This window comes from Castor canadensis, chromosome 11 (genome assembly GCF_047511655.1).
Source record: "Castor canadensis chromosome 11, mCasCan1.hap1v2, whole genome shotgun sequence".
In the NCBI taxonomy this organism is placed as follows: Eukaryota; Metazoa; Chordata; class Mammalia; order Rodentia; family Castoridae; genus Castor; species Castor canadensis.
The window spans coordinates 137409137-137432823 of record NC_133396.1 but is presented as its reverse complement, the minus strand read 5'-3'; the positions used below and the strand labels follow the sequence as shown (position 1 = coordinate 137432823).

The 23687-nt window shown below is 38.3% G+C and overlaps 1 long non-coding RNA gene across 32 annotated transcripts in view; it reads left to right on the top strand.

Annotated features, from left to right (window-relative positions):
• LOC109675295 (uncharacterized) overlaps positions 1-23687 on the top strand; it is a 439119-nt gene that overhangs the window by 15279 nt on the left and 400153 nt on the right. For 28 of the 32 annotated variants that reach the window (XR_012439077.1, XR_012439080.1, XR_012439087.1 and 25 more), the window contains one exon: positions 22706-22846. This is a non-coding gene — a long non-coding RNA (uncharacterized lncRNA). Of the gene's footprint in view, positions 1-15991; positions 16226-17287; positions 17400-20546; positions 20580-22705; positions 22847-23687 lie in introns of all 32 variants that reach the window. The other 4 variants (XR_012439078.1, XR_012439084.1, XR_012439081.1 and 1 more) reach the window with 4 other exon arrangements.

Genomic DNA, 23687 nt, shown 5'->3' with positions numbered 1-23687 from the left:
ATTGAGAAATCAGCTGTGATTTTGATGAGTTTACTTTTATATGTTATCTGTTTTTACTCTCTTACTGTTTTCAGTATTCTTTCTCTATTCTCTGTGCTTGTTGTTTTAATGATAATATGCTGTGAGGAGGTTCCATTTTGGCCAAGTCTCTTTGGTGTCCTGGAGGCTTCCTGTACCTGTGTGGGCAAAATTTCTTGAGATTTGGGAAATTTTCTGTTATTATTTTATTGACTATGTTATGAATCCCTTTTTCTTGGACCTCTTCTCCTTCTTCAATACCCATGATTCTCAGGTTTGGTATTTTGATGGAGTTTGCGAGTTCTTGGATATTCCTTTCACAGTTCTTGAGTTGTTTGACTAACATTTCTTCAGTTTTTTTCTTTAAGTTCTCTTTTATCTTTGAGTTCTCAGATTCTTTTACTTGTTCTAGTCTGCTGGAGTGGCCTTCTACTGTGTTTTGTGTTTCTGTTTTATTCTTTTTTCTGAGGTTTTTCCATATCTTTGGTTACCTCCTCTTTAATATTTTTTATTTTTGTCTTAATTCATTTATCTCTCTATTTGTAATGTTCTCTGGTTCACTTTGATGTTTATTTAGGGTGCCTGAGTTCATTTATTTGTTTCTGTGTCTTCTCATGTTCTTTATTTTTGGTGTCTTGGAATTTCTTGAGTACATCTTGTACTTTTTGGTTAACCATGCCTAGTATTCTCCATGAAATTCTCAGTGATTTCTTGTAAGATTTCTTCTTTGACCATGTTTTTGTTGGCATCACTATGTTCCTTAGTGTCGTTTATCATTGTTTTGCTGTGGTCAGGAACTGGGTAGCTATTTTCTTTATTTCCCTCTGAACCTGTATTAAATGATTTTTTTGATGAGAGTGGTTTCCATCCCTTCTATATCTTCCCATCACTCCACTTGGTGCTGTGCAACTGTGTTCTTGACAGGCTAGTTGGTGGCTTTAATCACCTTTTTTCTTTCCCTTGATTTAATTTTTGTGTTGTGACTGTCTTGGTTGTTAGCTAGGTTTGTGTGCTATTTCTGTTATTGGAGAAATATGGCCTAGAGGTATAATTTAGCAATAACTAATTCACAGGTTCAATGCCTGACCAGTTGTTTATATTTTATATAGAAGACCCCTTGGTCAGATTATCTATAAACAGTGGGAGTTGGGGGGAGGTTAATGTTTGTAAGACTAGCTATAGAAATTTGGGAAATTGGTTAGGGTGGCACTAAAAAGGGAGATGGGAAGTGGGGAAGCAATGTGGGGCTGCTGGATTTTGTGGCCCTTGTGTGTGTTTGGGTGTATTTCTGTTGTTGTAGTGCAGGATGCTTGTGTCAGGGATTTCTGTGGGTTTGGGTTGTGTAAAGTTGGTAGAGTATGTTGGTCAGCAGGTGGTGAGTGTGTAGGAGGGAGGGATGGTAGGGTGACAGGTTGGAGGAGGGTGGGAGGGGGAGATTAAGGCAGCAGGAGAGAGTGGATGAGAATGGACAGAAAGAGTAGTTGGGAAGGAGAAAAATGGATTGTAGCACAGGAGAAGGAGGGAGAATGGAGGGGGTGAGAGTCAGGATGAGAAGATAGTGATGGTGAAGTTGGAAGTACAGAAAGAAAAAAGAAAATAGGAATGAAAATAAAAACCCACAATAATATAACAAGCAAACAAAAAAACAGGAAAGAAAAAAGAAAACACAATAAAGAAACACAAGGTTCAGGAACAATAGAATTTCAGTCTTAGTTTAAGTTCTGGAGTTGTTCCTGTGGCATCTAGTCCTGGTATTGGCATGTAAGCAGAAGCTCTGACATGGTCTGACCAGGTGACTGGCTTGTGAGTAGTGTTTTGTTATTCTGTCCACCAGTTTAGTTGAAATTGTGAGGTGAGGTAGATTTGCCAGATCATGCAGGGTGGTCGGAGCTGTTGTTTTCCACAACTGACAGCTGTGTTATCCTTCAGCTGCAGCTGTTTGGTCAGCTCCACCCCAGTGAGGTGGGGCAGTTCAGTTTTGAATACTGCTCTCTGGCTCAGGAGATCAGCTCTGTGATCCACTTCCTGCCCTGCTTTGGGCTTGTCGCCCTGCTTCCACTCTCAGCCTTTGCTCCCTTTCCTGTGTTTATTCACTGAGATAGTCTGTGATCTTGATGTTAACTTCCAATTTGAATGGTTGACATATTAAATTGGTCTTTTAAATTATCTGATAAAACATTTAATGTAGTAAATGTTCCTAAAGACTGCCCTAGTTATATCCCAAATGGTTCAAAACATAAAATTTCACCTGTCATTCAGTTCTAAACATTTTCTACTTATCTTTCTCAGTGTGTTTGGACCACCATAACAAAATACCATGTCCTGTGTGGTTTTCCTAGTGAGGTACCATCCTCTAGTCAGAGCCACCCTCTTGTGTTCTCACCTGGTGGAGAGACAGGGTGTAAGCCCCGTGGTGTTTCTAGTTATGAGAACATTAATCCCACCTGGGGGCCCCAATGTTGTGACCTCATCTAAACTGAATTACCTCCCCAAAGCAATATGTGTGTGTGGGGGGTTAGAGTTTCAAAGTATGGATATTATGGGGATGGGATTCAGTCCATAGCACTAACCTTGGAAGTTTTGCTTTGACTCATGAGTTAGCAGTGAATTTCTCAACTTATGTACATACTCACTTTTAATCTATCTATCTATCAATCATCTATCTATCTCTCACATCTATCTATAGTTTTGGGTGGTACGGGGTTTGAACTCAAGCACTGTACCACTTGAGACATGCCCCCCTACCCTTTTTGTTAGTTAGTTTTGCTCTAGAGTTTTGAATTTATGCCTGGGCTGGCGTGGACCATGATCCTCTTATTAACACTTCTGGTGGACCTGGCATGACATTGTACTTCCACGCCCAGTTTTCCTATTTTATTTATTAACATTTGTTACTGATTTCTCACAAATTGCCTGGATTTCAGAGAATGGGATCTACATATTTTTTCTTTAAATTCATTGAGTTTTTAATATTTCAGATATGTTTAACAATATTTTATAGGCATTTATTTAAAAACAATGTGTATTTTGGTTTTTGTTGCATTGGCATATATATGTGTATATTTGTAAATTTGATTTGACTTATGAAGCCAATCAATTGTTTTGTATCTCTCCTACTTTTTGTTTGTTTGATTTATCATCACTAGGTGATGTGTGTTTAGATTTTCCCCTACAAAGGAGATCGTGTGTATTTTTTTGTGTGGTTCTGTCCACTTTTGACTTCCATATTTTGTAATATGTTGGTAGGTGGATGTATGTTTAGAATTGTTATATTTTCCTGATGATTTAAAGATATCATACCTCTATTAATGATTATTCTAAGTATACTTGGTCTTCTATTCATGCAGCTTTATTTTTAAAATATGTAGTTTTTCCTAACTTACTGTTTGTTCTTCATATTCTGTGATTTTTCTCTTTTTAAAAATCTAATTCTGTTTTTCCCTGTTCAGTAGTATGGTTCATTCACTCTTTTCCTATTAATACTATGTACCCTAGAAATAAGTGTACTTCTTGAGTTATTAAAATTGAGCTTTAATCGATATTTGACCTTATCCATCCAAATAAAAGGTAATCTTACTCTTTAACTCAGACTTCCCTGTTCTTGATGTATGTCCTATTTTGACTATTATTTTATTTCAATTTTCCTTTTGGATTTTTTCGAGACGAGGTGTTTCTATGTAGCTTGGGCTGTTCCAGAACTTGAAATATTTCTGCCTCACCCTTTTGAGTGCTGGAATTACAGGCAGGTACTACCATTACCTTTAGTCACACGATTTTTTTGTACTTAGAATATCCTTTCTGGAAATGCAAATCAAAACCACACTAAGAGTCCACCTCACCCTGTTAGAATAGCCATCATCAAAAACGCCACCAACAACAGGTATTGGTGAGGACGTGGAGGAAAAAGGAATCCTCGTACACTGCTGGTGGGAATGAAAGCTAGTGCAACCACTCTGGAAAAAAATTTGGAGACTTCTTAAAAATCTAAACATAGATCTGCCATATGATCCAGCATTACCACTCCTGGGGATATACCCAAAGGAATGCAGCACAGGTTACTCCAAAGGCACCTACACACCCATGTTTATTGCAGTGCTGTTCACAATAGCCAAATTATGGAAACAGCCAAGATGCCCCACTATTGATGAATGGATTTAAAAAATGTGGTATTTATACACAATGGAATTTTACTCAGCTATGAAGAAGAATGAAATCTTATCATTTGCAGGCAAATGGATGGAACTGGAGAACATCATTCTGAGCGAGGGTAGCCAGGCTCTGAAGACCAAAAATCATATGTTCTCCCTCATATGTGGACTTTAAATCTAGGGCAAATACAGCAATGTTGTTGGACTTGGGTCACATGACAAGGGGAGAGCACATATGGGATGTATGGGGATAGGTAGAAAACCCAAAACATGAAAGCATTTGATGTTCTCACTCCTGAGGAACCAATACAGAAACCTTAAAGCATCAGAGGTCAACATGAGAAGGGGGTCAGGAACCAGTGTAAAGATAAGTTAGAGATGAATCAACTTGGGTTGTAACACATTTGTACATGGAAGCAATGCTAGGAATCTCTCTGTATAGCTATCCTTAACTCAACTAGCAAAATCGCTTTGTCTTTCTTTTTAATGCTTATGTCTTCTCTTCAACAAAATTAGAGATAAGGGTAGAATTGGTTCTTCCTGGAAGTGAGGTGGGGATGGGTGGAGAGGGTGGGGGTGGGGAGCAAGGGGGAGAAATGACCCAAACAATGTATGCACATAAAAAAAAATAGAATATCCTTTCTGTCCTTTTTTCAATATAATTCCTATTCATCCCTTATGTCTTAGTTTAGGTATCATCATCCAGGAAACCTTCATGTTGAGCTGCTAGACTTCACTTTGAAATAACCAGCCCTCTGTGTTAGGTGTACACAGCCCTTTGTAAAAATGGTGAAATATTCAATTTGTATGTCTTTCCCTGCCTCCAGACTACAAGCTCTTATGTATATGGACTCTGTATTTTTTCATTTTTGTACATTTAGCTTTTCACATAGTATATTCTCCATAAAAAATTAAATCTGTTATTTCTTACACAGCTCTAAATTGAATCTTATGGACTCCAAATATTATCATCCAGTAGGATCTCCAAATGTATTCACAGAATAACTTCAAAAGATGAAACTTGCCCCCACTGAGAATATTAAATAGAATATGCTCTATACTTTGAAGGCGAGCCAAAGAGTGATTTTAAAGGATTTTTGAGTACTGTGCATTGTTACAACAAACCTAGTATCTTCTCAAGTGAGCAATTTAAAGAAGCAAACAACCACTTGAATATATGTTGGTTAAAAAACCTAACTTTATGCTTTATTGTTCTTCTGTTTAATAATTGTACCAACAGGTAAATCTAATGAAACATGATCTGGAGTCTATGACAAAGTAGAATTCCAATGAAATGAAGCCAAACAGAGGGGAAGGAATAATTTTAATTATTTAAAAGGCATGAATTGGGATCACAATAAAAACCCAGGATCCCTTGAGGTTGTCAGAACTTATATCCATTCTTAAAGCTTCTTCCTTTTCTTATCTTTTGTATTTCTGTGTCTTCCCCACCCTGATACATGTATCTATCTCTTACTCTTAGAGCTGCTATCTCTCCCACACTTGAGCAGGTGTGATGCCCCCTGCAGCATTCAGGAAGACAGGGTGTATTTAGGAGGACAGGCATGGTGATAGCTGTTATTAAACAAAGACTGAAAACGAAAGAGAAGGTAAATCATCTAACAAATTGGCCAGTTCAAGCTAGGAGAATGACAATCTTTACCTTCTACCAAGTGCACCATAAAAATTCTCAGATTTGTTGGGATAGCTCTGTGTTTCAATAAATCACACAGGACTCAGAACTCCTAGGAATTAAACAGAGGATGAGCAGTGTTCTTGGTTTTCTTTTACATTTTAGTATAGTACATATACTTGCTGGTAGGAGACCTGATTCTCAATAACCTAAAAAAAAAGAAAATAGAAAGAATGAAATATGCAACAAAATTAAAAATTTCATATGAACTCATATCTGCTGGCTTCTAGAACACTCTCAGCAATGTGAGAAGATTTGATTCCCTGCCAGGTTTGTGGGATTCTACTGCCGCTCTGTGCTGAGGTTCCACGGGAGAACTGCCAATGTCAACTTCTCTGACATTGAGCTGCAGTGACAGGAGGGCTTGGTGTGTGCATGTGAACTTCTGTTACTTTTTAAAGGGACTGATAAGGTTTTGAAGCTACCATCATGTGACACCAAGGGACTGGAACATAGTGGAGGCAAAGCCATCAGGTGACCAGCTATTTTCTATAGAAAACACTTTAGGTCTTCCTGATCTTTAAGCCTTTCCTCTAGTTGTTCTGACCAGAGTTGATACTGAAGTTCATACAACATCCACTGTGTACTGTGGGGTATATAGAATCCTAGGAGAGAGAACTAAATTTTTTGTTTGATTTTTGACTTACAGGCTTGTTATAAAGGAAGACTCTGTGAAGGGTTTAGTATGATATACTCTTTTGCTGACTGCAAGCTTCAGTTTCCTGAAACTTCATTGCTTGAATTTTCTGAGACCTTTTAGTCTCTGTGGGGTTCAGTTCAGGGTCTTTAGCAAGAGCTCTTCTTCACATGAGAAGATTAAAAGGAAAACAAGTTAATTACTTTCCAAATTTCACCTTGGAATAAAAGACAGCACATGCACATTACAGAAAACCTGTCTTTTCTTGGTCCCTACTGATGTTGCTTTAGAGAGAGGAAGAGGCCACAGCAGCAAGCCATGAACAAACTCTCTGTTTTTTTAAAGCAAGGAAGGCAGTAGAACAAATTGCTATCCCACACGAACATCTCCCCCCACACACTACAACACAATCTTGACATATCACAGCAATTTCTTGAGGAGTTTATTTTAGGGATTAAGTGCAAACCTGCAACCACATGCTGGTGCCTAAGGAGACTGAATTTTGTGTTGAAATAATACATGATAGGAAAACGAAGCTGAGGGAGTGAAATAAAACCTGTCTTTGGGAAAAGTAATCTTTTCTCTAAGTTATTAAAGTTTTTAGACTCCTAGGTTTTTGATGAGCTTATTTAAAAACCTATGGGTGGAAAATTAGGAGCTTAAAATGCTGACAGCATTAAAAAATAATGAGAAATACTTGGTTCCTCAAGGGCTTCTTCACTCACCCCCCAAATAGTTTGATTTTTTTCCTCCCTATTTATCTCCTTTGTCTTTTGATAAAAAGAAGAGAATCCTTTGAGAGGACAATTCTGAGGTCTTAATCCATAGTTCTTTCCAGGTTATCTTTTACATTCAAAACAAACACCTTTAAAAGAATCCTTTTTGGTAAGAGAGAGCTAAATGCTAAGCTTAGGTATCAGCAGCTAATTAGCTTCACATCTGGGAGGATTGTCAATGAACTCCTTCTCCTGAATATTTATTAAAGGATTTGTAAAGAGAAAGTTATTTTCAGAGAAGTGGAGCCTGTTGAATATTCTTACATCAAGTCAGTTGAATGGGAACGGTAGTGTATGTTGGTCCATCTAAAACCTGCTGTACTATAGACTTGAATAATCAAACCCAACGGGTGCATTGTAATGAGAACATACCACACTGATTTCATGCTAAATGTTGCTTTCCATTTCAACATCTTAATTGAAGAAGCTTCAAAGTCCTGTACCAGTTCATGTGTATTGAACCTCAGTATCCCTTTTGTCATTTTGTTTGGGGTCCTTATGTGCTTATCTGTGCTGCCTATGTCTTTGGGAACACATGAAAGGGATGAATTGCCACACAGAAGAAGCTGAAATTCTTACATGGTGCAAGTATGTTCTCTATTACAGACCTTGTTACTGCAGAACATCCACTCTGTACCATTCAGCCTGTGCTGAGGCCACTGCTGCACATCTTGGGCTCAGCCTTTACTTCCTGCACATCCTGGGCTCAGCTTCACCAGCTCCCTGCCACCTGTGCCAGAGCCACCCTCTGCATGGGCTGTTGCTGCCATTTTCCAGTGCTGTCACATTCTCCCCCATCCGCCAGCTGCCTTCTCTAGCATTGCTGCCAACACTGTGTTAGCATCAACGTTACTGCCATTCTCTCCTCCTACAGAGGGGCCTCTCTTCTTCTCCTGACTTTGACAGAAAGGCAAAAATTAAAATCAAAATGAAAAAAAAAAACCAAAATACAAAACTAGAATGAGATCGCTCCCAGGGGCTTCACATAGTCCAGGTCGTCATTCTTCCTGTTTTCCTGTTCTGGGAGCTGAGATTTCACACCTCAGACATTTCCAGGATCCTCTTCCTGGGTGTCAGACATGCTTTTCACCAACCTGAAAAGCCTGGGGATGTGAGTAAAGAGAGCAGAGACTCAGAGGAACTACCTTACCAGCACTCAATGATCCCAAATATGTGGGAGATACATGTTTCCTGATGAGACGGGGTCCTTGCTAATTGCTTCCACTGACAAAAGGGGTAGGAAAAAGAAATCAAAGATAGACAAGCATAAGAACACCCTAGCAGGAGTTTGGAAAATGCTTTCCTCAGGCAGGTCCTATGATGCTTGGCCACTGCTCTTGGAAATGAATGGAAAATTTAAACTAAAGCTGATGTCACAGTGGTAGGAAATCTGGAAAGAAGGGCATGTTAAGAAGACATCAGTAGTGTCTGAGTTTGCACCTGTTACTTTCAAGTAATCAGTGAGACATAGGATAGGTATGTCCAAGAGGAAGCAGGAAATTCATGGAAATGGTAGGCTGAAGTCATAATTTAACCAGAGGTGACAGCCATAACTGAGCTTGGGTGAGTGTCAATTTAGGGAGGACAGAGTGAGAAAATGAAATCCAAGGAGAGAAACATGGACTTCCTATATTTCTGCAGGAGGAAGAAGACAAACAGGCAGAAAAGGAAGAATGATGGAAGTAAAATTAAGATTATATGGAATGTCGTGGAAATGATCAAAGGAGGAGACAGAAAAAAATGGTCATTACCAAATCGTGTTTAGAAATCAAGAGTGGTGAAGTGTAGGAGGAAAATTATTTGATCATTAAAATGTCACAATTCATTTAGTGGAAGCAATGTCACTAAAGCCAGCTAAGGGCCAAATAGACACTAGAATTATGCCACTCTTTCGTATGCTGTAAGGTTATAACTGCACAGTGTGCAAAGATAAAGGCAAAGAAATCTTTGAAACATTATTTATTATGGCAGTTATCAATATTGTGAATACCTAGCTTATACAACCAGTACCCCAAATCTGTTTAAATGCTCATACAACTAACTAAAATATAATGATTGACATATACCTCTATTGACATGGAAAGGCATTTGTGATATATGTTGGTTACTGACACATACATTTACAGTATATGACCAGTTTTTATTAAAGATACATAGATAATTTGGATCCTTAAATAATGACCCTAGTTACTGCTGGATCACAGGATACCAATGGATCTTATTTTTTCCTTTAACTTTGCATTTTATAATACTTAAATGAAAATCAGTTACTATTTTAATTTTTTAAAAAAGGGAATAAATGTAAGGAAGGAACCTGAGGAGACATAAAATAGTGACTTTAAATGATTTCAAGGTCAAGGGAAGGATCAGGGGCTGAGGGTGGGTGGACCTAGTCTAGAAGGAAAAGAAAAAAGAGGGCCAAAACTTACAGATCAAGTGAGAAAAATCACCTAAATGGGCAGGATTCTGGAAAGGACTGAGTTTGGGCCAGGTTTAACTGAAAAAGGAGGGAAAATCCTTTAGGATCTACAGATGAATGAGATAGCTCAGGCCAGATAGATTACATCCTTTTAAAAAAAGTTCAGTATGCAGTCATGAGCTCAGCGTGAGCGGGATGTATCCCAGGCCTCGAGAAGTTTTGGAACCATTACAGAAATGCAGCAAAGCAGCAGAAGAGGACAAAAAAGTTCTGTACACAGTTTCAGGAGTCCAGCAGCAATCGTCCAACCTGAGCTTAACGTGCAGCGTTTTCCTCTAATCTCTGTTATGACTTAATAGGGTTAAATCTAACCTTCTCATCGATAGCAGCCCTGAGTCCAGAAAAGGGAACGAACACTTCTGCACTAATCAGGAGTGATATAGAGCTGCTATTGATCCAAGCAGTGTTGAGGTATAAAAAAATTCCTTGACGAAGCTGGGTGGAAGGATAGATACAGTCACTCAAGTGTAGAAATGGTCTGTGTCATCACAAAATGCAGTCAAGGGCATAAACACATCAGTCCTAATGGCAGGCATTTTATTAGATCACTAAGTTCTTCAAGTTTTCTGCAGCTTTAAAAATCAAACACGGTTGGTTGAGTTTTCTAGCCTCCTAGCTCCCCGCATACTTGCAATGTTTTTATTAGCTTGAATTAGGTAAGGGCAGGCTTTGCCTTATGAATTTGGAAGGACTGATAGAAAAAGGTGTTTCTTCTGCTTCCTGTAGGGGATTCAGGTTAACAGCTTCTTTCTAGGACATTTTCAATATTTCTGAATTCTGTGAGAAAATTAAGCAGATCTAAATGGTTTGATAGGAAGCTAATCAGCTGGTAGTGCTGATTCTCATTTCCTCTGAGTTTACAGTACACAGCATTGCCTGGGCAGAAGTGCTGAATATCAGAGGAGCCAAGCCCGATTGTCCAAAGTCTATTCTACCTTGTAAATGGAAGGGGACTGCAGAGGGAGCACAAAGATTAAGGAGAAGATGGAATGACTTTTTTCATTCTGTCAAATGACTTTATATTAGGCAATACTGCAGGCTTGTAGGTGCAGCGTGGAAGTTCTTCAAATCAGAGGAACCATTTAATATCTAATAGAGAAATGTACAGTCAAGCCATTTATAAAAATGAAAACATTTCATATCTGCTTTTCTACAGAACAAGTTTCTCACTTCTGAGACACAGCTGTTTTTGCTCAGATCAGGGAAATAGGAAATAGTGTAAATTAAAGGGATTAGGAACGGTGGTTGAGTTTGTTTTGCTGTGTCTAATTGGTGATAACAGCAGATAGATTTATTCATGTCTATGGTAATCATTGATTGCTAATTAGAGATATTCTGCCAGCGATATAATTCAAAACTCTGACCACTTTAAATCAGAAGCTATCTTATCCCTTGCAACTATTTTAGGCAGAAAAGACGAAAATATATTTTTACATTTTGCACTCTTTTTTTAAAGAAAAAGTCCAACTTATTAAGAAAGGTGTTACGATTCTTGTTTTAATTTTTGGCCACTTGGACAGACTAAACAGACTTTCTCAAGGTCAAGGGTGATTCTGAGTACCTAGAATAAGCAGCCTCTTCAGGGATGGCAGTAGGTCCATTATGGTACCCATTGGTCCTTGAGCTCTGTCTAAGGCAGATAGTGAGCAAGGCACAGAAGGTGATGTAACAGGTAGGGATGTTAGAAGAGGGTAGGGTTCCAAGAGAGCTCAGGTTCAAGATCTTCTTGAACAAGTTATTTCATTTTTCTGAGACTCAGTTTTTTCTGTCTGTGAAGCAGGATGGCAAATGATAGTAACTTCTTGTTAAGATTTTTGTTATTTCATTTACTCTGTCCTGCTCCCACACGCACACAAACCTTTTAGGATGTTGTTAGGAAGATGAGTTTGTATAATTGAAGAATAGAAGCTCACTGAAGATGATGATGTCTTTGGCTATCATTTCAAAGCACTAAGTGGATTTAACCCTTCCTTAACGTCAAGACCACAGGCAGCTTTTCTTTTTCCCTATTAAAAATTGCCTTAAGTGGTGATGGTGTCTTAGACAGTATGACCATAAATTCAAACCATGGTTTTATGACAGGGGATGCTGTAAGAGGAATTGATTTTGAAAGTGAATACAGTACTAAACATTTTTCCAATTTGCTTTCTACTTTTATTTAATAAAAATAAACAGTTTTGTTCCTTTATTTACAATGATCCATCCTAGCCCTATTCATTTGCTTAAAAAGAAAATAGTTTCCTTACAGAAAAAGCATCAAACATTTAAGAAAAAATTTAGTCAGAAGAAGTGTGAGATGGTTTCTGACAAATGGGAGACTAGCTGGGAGTGGTGGTTCATTTTTATAATTCTAGATGCTGGGGAGGCAGAGATCAGGAGGCTTGAGGTTCAAGACCAGCCAGGGCAAAAAAGTTTCTGAGACCCAACCTCAAAAGGGTGTATAGTAGGGTCATTCCAGCTATGAGGGTCAAGCATGATGAGACTCTATCTGAAAAATAGCTATAGCAAAAAGGGCAGGGGACCTGCCTTAGCAAATACAAGGTCCCAAGTGCAAACCTCAGAACCATCAAAAAAAAAAAATAGAAACTAAAGATGAGCATGATATGTTCTTTTAAAAAATTTTTTTTTGGCAGTGCTGAGGTTTGAACTCAGGGCCTCATGCTTGCTAGGCAGGCACTCCACCACTTGAGCCACTCTGCCAGCCCTTAATCCTGATAATTCTTTGTGATACATACATAGGATATAGTGGGTTTATTGAAAGGGTGATGACATATAATGCAGAGATAGGGATGAAGACAGTTATACTTAATTAAAACTAAAATTAAATAAGCTAATGACTGATAAGCTACTATATATTTAGTTTTAAGGTCTTGATTTCCCTGAAACAATGGACTTCTATAACTTTTGGACTTTGAGATGGAACCTTGCAAAAATCAAGTCTGCTGACTATTGAATACTAGGCGTATTTCTTGTTCCTAGTTTGCTGATTGGGGGAGGTGGAACTTACTTAATAGAAACTTGTGAAGTTAAAGAATTAGAAGATGTTATGCACTGAATAATTCTGTCTTCCCAAAATTCATATGTTGAAATCCAATCCCTGAGGTGATGTTGTTAGGAGGTGGTGACTTTGGGAAGTAATTAGGTCATAAGGGTGGAGCCCTCGTGGTGAGATGAGTGCTCTTACAAGAGAGGTAGGTACACAAAATGTTTCTTTGTCACATGAAGATACAAGAAGTCGACAGCTTATCAACTGGGAGGAGAGTGGATCTGCTGGTGCCTTGATTTTGGACTTTCCACCCTCCACAACTGTGAGAGACAGACATTTTTATTTAAGTATTCAGCCAGCAGTAATTTGTTGTAGTAGTCTGACATGCTCAACACAGCACAGTGCCTGTAGTTCTCTTAGTTGTTTAAATTCCGCCACTAGAATTGGAACCCAGGCCCTTCCATTTTTTGTGTGACCATGGGCTAATTAGTCAGCTTCTCTGAGAAGTAGATTGAACCAACCAGTAACTTATTATTATTAATTATTAGTAGTAGTAGCAGTACTAGAACATACTTGCTAGGCAGGTGCTCTACCACTCAAGCCCTGCCCCAGCCCATTTTTCTTTTAGTTATTTTTCAGGGAGGATCTCATGTGTTTAGCAAAGACTGGCCTCAGACAGTGATTCTCCTGTTTAGGCCTCCCACATAGCTGGAATTACAAGCGTATGCCACCACAATAAGAAGGTTGAGATGGGAATCTCACTAACTTTTTGCCTGGCTTGGTCTTGAACCTTGATCCTCTTGATTTCTGTCCTCCCCAGTAGCTGGGATTACAGATGTGCCTCACCATACCTGGAGTTTAGTTATTTTTTACCTGCAATGTATTCTTTACTTGAATCCATCCAGTGGTATGAGGCAGCTAGCTAGCCTGGGCTTTGTGGGAGCTCAGATTTCATATTAACAAGTATCAAGGTAGGTCTAACTTGAATTTTTCTTTTCATATCATTACTTTTCAAACAATGGCTTCATTCAGGTAAAGGTTTGTTTTCCTAAAATGCAGGAATTTGTGGTACATGTGCTGTTTTACCATTCTGTTTGCAAGCAAGAAAAAATTCACTCAGTTAACTTAAATGATAAGGAAATTCTATTGGATAAAAAAGGACATTTTAAGAAAGTGAAGCATATCTGTGTCCCATGAAACAGTGGGATGTGGGATGTGGGTTGATTTATACCCATATCTACAGGTCTGGGGATTGAGCCTCTGATCTTCCAATCTTGTCTCGTTTTGTTTCAAAGGTGTGTTTTCTGGTCTCTGCTTTTGTCTTTATCTGTTCCATTCTTCCCCACCTCCCTGATGAGTAGCTTTCTCTGCTTACCCATTACAACCTCTACATCCTGAAATATCATTCTAGTCTCCATATACATATGTATCTGCCACAAATATGGCCTCCTTTCTGTCTTGAATGTGTTTAAACTACTGAGAAAGAACTGCTTGGCTCACTCCAGCTTGTGGATCTGTCTTTGACCCAGATGTCCACTGCCTGGTCCTTCAGTAGGGTCACAAGGATAAGGTCCTGTAATACAGTCGGATGTCCATGCTTTCTGTGAGGCTTGTTAGTGGGGGCCAGAGTTTAGATGGCTACTCCAAAACAAATTTTAGCTAAAATGGTATGCTCTCTTATTGGAATAACCGAAGTCCTATTTCTCCTCAGAACACATTACTGGATTAATGTATTACATTTCTTTCTATATTTAGCAACGTATCCAACTAGGAGAAAAATAGCTAATCCTGTATATTCTTTCCAACAAATCAAATTATTAAATCATTTACTTGATCGTTATCACATATAGGAAACGTTTTTCTTTATTGTTTTAAAAAATGCCTTTTATATTTCTAGTATTACAAAGTAGCCTAATTAACTGAAAAACGATGTAATCAGGTCTTTGAAAATCCATAAAGAAAAACACAGTAAGCATGCTAACCCAAGAAATAAAGTATAAATTAATAATACAGAGCAACGGGAAACATAGCTAATAAACATTGTTTGTTCAAAAATAGAAATTTCATGTCTCTAGCCCTAACAAGTCACTTCTCAAACAATAGTGCTTTCTGGCTGATAGAGAGCAGTTGGATTTATTTCTTCATTGAAGTAAGTGTGAAGAGTTGCCAAAATATCCTAAATTTTCTCACCTTGGCCTGCATCCTTGACACCACAAAAACATCATTTTCCCCCTTGGTGGGGTCATGTGGATCTTACCAGAAGAACACATTTCAGAAGCTGAGCAGAGGCGATGTGGGGATGGGGAGCAGAAATTCCAATGTGCAAGTTTCTCTCAAGTCATATTAATATAATCCAGTTTCAGCAGTGCTTTTCTTCTGACAAAATAACTCTTCAATCCTCTGGCTTTTAAAATAAAGGCAAAACCATAGGTTGTTGGAATAGAGTTGTTTCTGAATGAGGAAAGCCACAGAGGCACAGGGAGTTGGGCACTGGGCTTAGTCAACAGAGCTTGACAGTCTCAGAGCTGTGAATGTGGACCTGAGGCTGGGTTAGGGTCCAGTCCAGGCTCGTACTTATCCATGGTTTGTTAGGTGCACATTAAACGCACAGTTTCTGTGATCTTTGAAAGTCACGCTACTCCATTAGGACCCGTGGGCTTTGCTCAAGTAGTGTCCTCTCGACCCTCTGCAGGGGAGCACAAAGTGATGGATGGCATTTGACTTGCATCCTTTCTTGCTGAGAGAGAGGAGGGCAAGCCTGGCATTTCAGAAGAGATCAACACAAAGTAGGATACATTGTGCCAGAGAGAGCAGCCAAGCATGACTAATGTTTCCCTAAGGGACTTTACTGTGCATCCCCCACAGGTCCATGTTAGCTTGAGCGACACAGACGGCTGCCTGGAATCCCGGGCACCCATAGGGAAAGGCTGTAACCAGGTGCTTCTGGGAAAAATCTTCATTTTGGCCTTGGGGGAAAGGGGAGGTATGGGAGTCTTCCACATCTGAAAGCTGCTGATGCCGGTGGTGTGAGTTTGAGCCAAAGAGACATTTATTCTCGTGTTTGTTTCAAGAAGTTCCAGACTCTGTACCTGAAGATATTTGCTGAAAGCTTACACTTGCTATGTCTGTGCAGAGACAATGACAGTGGGATCTGAGTGTTGGGAGTAAAGAAGAAGAACCCTGAAATGAAATTTTGCCTTCTTATAGAAGGAAGCAAATTAAAAGCTGTTTTCAATGTTTTTCCTCTCTCTCAGGTTAGAACACAATTCTCATTTGTCTTCAAGTTGTGTGCCTGACAGATACACGATTGAATTGTGTGGCTGCCAACTGCAGCCAATGCATTGACTTAACAAATGTCTCCAGACCATTTCTGTGGGCTGGGCACATGCAGTTGGGCCAGTGGTGCATGCTTGCAACCCCAGCGCTGAGGAGACACAGGCAGGAGGACTGTGAGCTCAAGGCCAGCCAAGGCTTACCTGAGCTATATGGTAAGACCCTGTCTGCAAAAGAGAAAGAGAGAAAGAAAAGAAAGGAAGAGAAAGAATAAAAGAAAGAAGGAAGGAGGAGAGAGGGGAAGAGGAAGAAAGGAAGGAAAGGAAAGGAAGGGAAAGAAGGAAAGAAGGATGGAAGAAAGGAAGGAATGAAGGCAGACACATGCTAATATCAGATTATTCTTATCTCTTGTAAAGACAAAATTAACCAAATAATGTAAGTGCAGTCTGCTGGAGGTTGTTTTGGGAGAGGTGGAGGTGGCACCAGCAGCATTCAGGGTGGGACGAGGGGTCCTTGGCCTCACAGTCAGAAAGCTTTCCTTAGTGAGGCAAACAGGAAAGAGGAGGGAGCTCCTGCCGGGGGAGAACATGCAGAATTTGGGAGTGAGGGCATGATGTATTCAGATCATTGGCATTTAGTCCACTTGGGCAGTAGTGGAAGAGGGCCTCCCTGCTGATTGAGGTGGCAGTAAAAGATTTGTTTTTTATCCCAAGGACAACAGAAAGCTGCTGACGGGATTTAAGCAGTGGCACGAGAGGCCCCCATCTCTACTTAGTGTCCTCCTAGCTGCTTGCTGTAAGGAGACAGCCCAGAGGGAGGCTGTGATGATGTTGTGGCCAGATAGCAAATGATAGGAGACTGAGACAGGTGGCCAAGGTGTAAATGAAGAGGCAGACAGATTAAAGAGCTATTTATAGACAGAATAGAAGAGATTTGGTGCCATAGGAGGTGGAGAAGGAGGAGATGACTTCCAAATTTTCTTGCAGGACTTACACCTGTGGAGAGCAAATATGGTGGTTGTCAGTCATTCTGTGTTGCCTCCACGGGGGATTATTTTTGATTACTTTATCCATTTTTTTATTGTGAAATTATAAAGAATAACATGGTACTTTGCATATCTTTATATCTAATCTTTGTTGGTAGCCTAGTTTAGAGACAAGGAACAGGTCTGAAGAAGTCTTGAGCAACTTGCTTGAGGTCATTTAAGTAGTCAGTGTCAGAGCTGGGGTGAAGGTCAGGTCTGCTCCATTGCAGAGTTTTTGCTCTTTCTACTCCAGAAATCTGCAGCACTCACAGCCAGTTTGGGATTTTAAGGACCCATTAAATGAAGAATCCATGATAAACATAAATATTCATCATCTTACTTGACATATGCCCAATCACCCTATGGTAGGTGTCGCTATGTTCCCTAACTTACAGACAATCTTGCCTGAGTTTCTATACCATGAGGAGATGTCATTACTGGACTTGTGGTTCCCAGTCTTCAGAAGTCAATCTCTTAACAATGATCTAAAACCTCAACAGAAAAATGTCTCCTGGAGTTGGATCGTGTACTATAGGCTGTGAGGCTCTGATTCCCTACAGGTGACTCAGCTCAGTGCATGCTGCATAGTTTAGGGAAGAAAATATGGAGGTGATTTTGTCCACAGGATAATATAAAGGGTTCTGTGTGTATGTTCAAGTATATAAAAGTGTTTATTTGAAAGATATCTAAGTGGAATTTGAAAGTTTTACTTTCTGAGGGTAATTTTATTTTCTTCGTTTTGTACTTGGTCAGGGCAGTCTCTTGAAAATCCCTATATCCTGGCGACATTTAATGTAGTGACTGTTAAGGAATATACTGATAAAACCAAAACAGATAACTTGAGGGAAAGGAAATGTGACTATGTTTAACTTAAAGAGAAACAAAACACTCATAAAAATGTGAAATTCTAGTACTAGTACAACTTGCTTGAGTCCCCTATGCCTATCACTGTTTGAGAGTAAATTACCTTTATCACAAGTGATGGGGACCATCTTGTGTTTCTCTGGGTTTCATGCCTAATTCTCCCCAGGAACTCTTGGTAAGCTGGAGGTCATGGGCTCCTACTCTTCATACCGTCCTACCAGTTTCTTCCTTGGAATTTCCCTTTCAGAATGGAACAAGGTTGGAGAGGAAATGAGTTTAGGAAGAACATAGTTTCCCTTGTGTTTTATGTAATCTGTCTCTCTCTCTTTCATTCTCCCACTGTCCCCTTTGTCTGTTATAGAGTGACTGCATTAGCCTATGGTTCCAGCAAAGGGTCATTTGGTAATTGCCATGGGATAGCTTAGGGAGATGCATTCATCCTTCCTGATGAACTATAAGAATAGTTTACCAAATGGCATTTCCATGTCTTACCTTCTAAAATACCCATTTTATAGCAAGGAAGATCAGGAAGTAGAATTTTTAAGTATTCCTGTGCTGTGCCTTTCTTTGTTTCAACTATATGACTGACAAACATTCACATTATATTGTCCTGCCAACATAGTAACATGTCATTGTGGATCACTGGAACCTCAAGATCACCATTTAGTGAAGTAAGTCCATGGCTGGGCTTCCTCAGGGCAGAGATATCTGTGAAGGATAGAAATCCATGGCTCTGGGACTTGAAGGGGGAGTGGTGGGAGATTTTGGAGAAGTGATTCAGGGTGAGGATAATTTTTTTCTGCTGCCTGCATTTTATTCACAGCCACATTAGGGGATGATATATAGCATCCCAAGGTACTGTAGACATTACAGGGAAAATAACAAAATTTGACAATTGCATCTTGTTAAACATTTTTGTTTTTTGAGTTAATTGTATTCAGCCAACAAGGTTTTTGTCTACACAACCTAGAATTGCAGTTGCCTGAGAAAGAGGACCTAGGAAGATATAGAGTAGGTTCAAAGCAGTCAATTCTCGCATAACTTTCAGTTAGTTTCCGGAACCCCACAGAAGCAATTTATATAATAGAACTGGCTAGGGTGCCACTGTAGCCTGGGTTTTGACTATACTGTGCTGTTAAAGAACATGCCACGATCAGGGCATGAACTGCAAATTCTTCTTAAGAGCACATTCTCCAACAAACCAAACATTTCTAGCTCATAATACTTGAATTCATCTTCACACTGTTCTTTATTGTGCTATAAACTGTTTAGTATATACATGGAAGTATGAGATTAAAAGCTTATCTGGCTCAGATGGAATTGTCACAGTGAAATCCCCTCATTTTATTAATGTATGGTAATGCAAAAATAAAAGAATAACAATAAAAAAGAAAGCCTGTACCCATTACCCATCACTCCCCATTTCCAGGCTCCCTTCAGCCCCTGGTAATTATTAATCTGTATTCTGTGTCTATGGATTTGCTTATTCTAGAATTTCACATCATAGCTATCCTTATCTCAACTAGCAAAAACCCTTGTTGCTTCCTATTATTGCTTATACTCTCTCTTCAACAAAATTAGAAATAAGGGCAAAATAGTTTCTGCTGGGTATTGAGGGGGAGGGGGAGAGGGCAGGGGCGAAGTGGGTGGTAAGGGAGGGGGTGGGGGCAGGGGGGAGAAATGACCCAAGCATTGTATGCACATATGAATAATAAAACAATAAAAATTAAAAAAATAAAATAAAATAAATGAGAAAATTTTAAATTATTGAAAAAAAAAAGAATTTCACATCAATGAAATCAAACAATAGGTAGCCTTAAAAAAACTTACTGTGTTATTACATTTGGACAACTGTCTCTATTACTAGACTATCACAGGACCTATTCCTTTTAGTTTTTTTTCTTACACAGATAGATAAATATCTGCTTACTATATGTCTATGTTTCTCTCTGTATATGGTCAATTATTTTCTACATGTCTCTGTCCATCCTGTCATATATCTGTAATGCACTGTACATGTGTATATAGCCACGTGGAAACAGCAGTCACAGTGTTAACACAGATTCTGTGACAGAATGTGCAGCGTCCACATAGGACAATAAGTAATGGAATTAAATAAATACTCTTTGGCTTTTAAGTGTGAGAATGCAAAAATTATCCCTAACTCCTCTACCCTGCCTTGTTAGTTTTCACTCTTTCTTCCTGGGAAACCACATTTTCTTGTCCTGTATAGGAGAAGCAGGCCATCAACCCCTACTCAGTCCATCAGAAACACTAGTTAGAAGTAGGACTGTCTCTTGCCTCTTTCATCTGAGCACAAATGAAAAGGGATGTGAGATGAACATTTGAAAGAATGTTTAAATGTCAATATATTTGCTATCCCTCTTAATTATCCCTCTCCTTTCTCCCTCCCCATCTGTCTTTAACACACAAACAGGCATGCTCATTTAAAGTGCTCTTTTCCTCTAGGAGGTGCTTTTTAGGAATATAAAAATTGCTGAAGGTAGAGAAAAAAATTAGCAAACCTACATTCTGATTAACGTTGCAAACATGCATTGCTTTTCTTTTGAAAGTAGAGGTGAGAATCTCAAATGTGAAGTAGTGTAAGGGGCTCACATGAATTCCACTTAATCTCTTCTCTTTCACAGAGAAAATACCAGAGGAGAGAAATGAGAATTTATGTAAGTAAATATAGTAGAATGCAAAACCTACACCTGCCAGATATTTTCCAGAATTGTTGATCAATTCAACATTTCTGAATCACAAAGGAAGCATCAAAATTTAGTCTGAATATGTGCAAAGTATGGTAACTCAACTTTGTAAGTTTAAGAAAATATTTTTCACGTGTACACACCTATACTAGTTTATTCTCACTCTTTGAAGTTATTGACTGATATTAAGAAAAAATTAAATGGTATAAAACAGAGACTTACATTGTTAGTATTCATAGCCTCACACAATATGTAAATTTGAAGAAAAATTAAATGAGAAACATATTCTAGTACATTGACATACACTGTTGCCTGTTGTAGAAGAATAAATATATAATGGAATATTTTTGAGGTTGTTTTTAATTTATTCTTGGTAGAAGCTATTCCCCATTAATTTATCAACACAATTTGCCAATTGGAGTTTAGATTTAAATGTAGAAAAGGAAGGCTGCAGGTTTTTCAAGTGTTGTAGAATCATTTTCTCAGGTTCCCAATTATAATTATGGTTTGTTAGTTACTTATAAATGCTAAACAAAGGTTGACTTTGCTAACTGGATGAATTTACCCAAAATCTGGAGTACTGTCATTATCAGAGATAGAGTTATCTTTTTTCTTAGTAAAATTTTAACTTTTGTAACTACTATTTTGCTGAGCTAAACTTTATAAATACAGAGATTGTATAAGTACACAGGAAGGAAATCCAAATTTCCTAATTGCCCTAGATGTGCAGTAAGAATCAAGCACAGAGAGAAAACATGAATCAAACATTAAGCCATTAAACTGTACCTAATAGGCATTTATTAAATGGACCTCATGAATGCAAACCATGCCCCATTTAAAATCTAACTGAAATGATTGCACATTTCATTAGGGAAGATAATTACCAATTTGTTCCTTCCACCCAAATTGTGTACATATGAGAAGCACCATCAGAAGTAAACAGTATTGCACTATAAGAAAAGGAATAAAGATGACTTATTTAAATGAGGTCAGTAGGGTAACAGATTTTCCTCCCATTTTCTTTGCCTTTTTTTGAGAATTGAGAGTTCTAAAAACAATTTCTAATTTTATAGCACAACCTAATGTAAAAAATGTATTCTTTCTCTATAATTTTCCCCAATGCATTCAAAGTCAGTTTCTTAAGGTTGAGAACAAATTCATACTTAAAATACTTAGATAACTCACAATATGAATATTCAGTGTCCCTATTTATACAGAAATGCTATGTGTTCAATTCCCAAATCTCTGTTTGGTAATGAGGAGAGGAACTGGTGCTCTTGGTCTAGTTTTGCAACTGAACAGCCATGCAACTTGGATAAACAGAAGCCCTCTTCTTTTGTAAGTTAAGAGGATCAGAAGATTTCTGCACTCTTTCAGTTTAAAACAACTTTATTATTCTGTTGGGAAATACTAGTTTTTCATGTTCACAGCAGTGGCATATTCGCTGCTTGGTAATTTCTTACCTGAAGATTTGCATATTGATTTCTTAAACAGTTGACATCTGCAAACATTTATTTTTCTTCTTGATAGGAGAGGGTTTGCATATGTCAAAATTAATTCCATTTGTCTTCTTGAGAATTAAATGTGATTTTTTCTTGCTCTACCTCCTCCTTATTGCACATAATCAGAAATGCCCTCAGAGTCTACGGAATGGTTAAAACATTTCCACACTCTTGTGACAGTCTCTTCGGAGTCTTTCTTACTCTTTACTTCTCTAATTTCTAGCTTCAACCTGGGTAAGCAGAAAGTGCCATTTTGCTTTAACTAAGCCCCAAGTTTTCTTTCCTGCTCTTGTCCCTCAAATCTGTAAGTTAAAACACCATTTTGCTTTGTGTCATCAATTTCTTTATGCACTGTCTTTTTTTTTTTTAAATAAGATCAGTCCAGCCTTTTCAATATGGGTGATTTCTTATAGTTTAGGTTTTTTTCTATGAAAAAAGGCAGTGTTCCCTCTGGAGTGGGAGATGGGGACAAAGCAGAGCTGTTCAGGGTAGTGGGAAGACATTTAGATCACTAGTAGGTAGCATCATGGGTGTTTGCAAATTGAAATTTTAAGGACTCTAAGAAGCTTTATTTTCTACCCCTAAACATTTCAGGGAGGTCTTGCCTGGGACAGTAACAGAAATCCTGAGGAATTGGAAACTGGTGTGGCATGCCACCCATCTGAAGGGGAGGAGGAATGAGGAGAGAGTGAAAGGAAGGACCTGAGAAGATTTCTTGCGAAAAAATACAAAACAGTAAGTAAAGATAATATTTATGCCAAAAGGGAAAATTTTGGTATAATGAAGATAGCATGCACTAGTAGATGAAGTTGCTATTCTAAAAATAATTTCTTTGTAAGTTTCGCATATCTAGAAATGGTATGAGAACACACACAAAGATGGGTGTATGTGAGGTCACTACTGATTTATTTGTAACAGTCTTGAATATGAAGCTATTACCAGAAAGTCAAAAGGATTAACAATAAAAAGACCAATGTCACTTTTAGTTCTTCAAGCTTCAGTTTTAGAATGTGCTGACTTTTTATGTGGGAAGTATCTTTAAATTATGAGTATTTCATTTTCATAAATATTGAAAATTCTTTAGCTCTATCAGATTTTAAAAATAACATGTTGGAAATTATGACTTCTAACAGCAAGTTTTACCTTTGTTTCCCAGTCTTGTGCTATCTGATTTTCCTTCTCTAATCCTGTGTGCATATTCCCAGTATTTAGGATGAGTTTCCTCACCAGTCATTGACCCACCCAATGGCTCAGGGAAAGGACATTGAATTTATACTGATCATCTATTCTATTCAGTTCTGATTTTTATTGCTGGACCTTGAGGATTCCAGATGTTTATTATACAATTTCTTATTTTCAGTTAAAGGACCACTGTCTATGAACTTAAAAACCTGGGTTTTGATTTTTTGATATTATTGTCTTTAAAGTCTTTAAAACATTTTTATTCTTTTCTCTTCTGTGTAATCAATAGCAGATGCAATCAATGAGCAATGTTTGATGCTAGTTTCTTCATAGCACATTTAATCTTGTGTTTCCTGACTTTAATTTTGTGGGCAGACTTTTCACATGAAAGACC